This window comes from Nomascus leucogenys, chromosome 7b (assembly GCF_006542625.1).
Source record: "Nomascus leucogenys isolate Asia chromosome 7b, Asia_NLE_v1, whole genome shotgun sequence".
Classification (NCBI taxonomy): domain Eukaryota; kingdom Metazoa; phylum Chordata; class Mammalia; order Primates; family Hylobatidae; genus Nomascus; species Nomascus leucogenys.
The window spans coordinates 24,547,525-24,548,519 of record NC_044387.1 but is presented as its reverse complement, the minus strand read 5'-3'; the positions used below and the strand labels follow the sequence as shown (position 1 = coordinate 24,548,519).

At 37.3% G+C, this 995-nt stretch overlaps 1 pseudogene; it reads left to right on the top strand.

Annotated features, from left to right (window-relative positions):
- Nucleotides 1-311: 311 nt before the first annotated feature.
- LOC115836156 lies at nt 312-422 on the top strand (annotated as a pseudogene).
- The last annotated feature ends 573 nt before the right edge of the window (nt 423-995 follow it).

Genomic DNA, 995 nt, shown 5'->3' with positions numbered 1-995 from the left:
CAGACCTCAGGTGATCTGCCCACCCTGGCCTCCCAAAGTGTAAGTAGGTAGTTTAAATGATTATGGGTTTCAATAGGTTTTATTAATTTGTTTTAGTTAACATACAAGGGCACTACAAAGCCACATTATTTTATTTTAATTTTTATCAATAAACTGTATTATATTAAAGGCCATATTGCCCACTTAATATGATTTTGATATGCACAACTTCTATAATTTACAACTTACTGTATATGGTCTAATATAAATTACATTTAGCTATCTTGAATAAAAGATACTAATCCCCAAAAACTTAATATATAAAATAATTTCTACAATCAATTAAGCCACCCAGCTCTTTTTCTCATGGGGGACTGGTGTGCAAGGGCTGCAAACAGCAGCATCCTAGGTAGTGTACAGCAGCCTGTTCCTTGTGTACAACAGCCTTTGCCATTGGATATTTATGTCTTGGATCTAGTGCTTTCCCTAATCTAGGTTTAAGACCGGATGTAGTATGCCTTTGGAAAGCCTCAGGACACAGAGGTCAGAGTGCACATTGGCCATGTTCATCCATACCAAGCTGCAAAACCTGGAGCATGTGACAGAGGCCTTATTTAGGGCCAAGTTCAAGTCAGTGAATGCCCAAAGAGCCACATCTCAAAGAAGTGCGATTTTACTAAGTTTAATGCATATACATTTTAAGACTTGGTGGCTGAGAAACAACTCATCCTGGAGAGCTGTGGGGCCAAATATATCGCTGGAATCATGGGCCCCTGGACAAGCAGCTAGCCCAGCATTAGAAAAGAGCTGCCCTGTCTTTACTCATGCCCACCAATGAATTCTATTTCCTGTACATCTAATAAATCTATCTATCTATCTATCTATCTATCTATCTATCTATCTATCTATAAATAATTCAACAATATGCAGTAGATTAAAAAATAAACACAACTTTATCTTGATGTCTAACTACTGTGGATATATTTTGTCAGTTATTAACATTCCCCTTTCAGGTT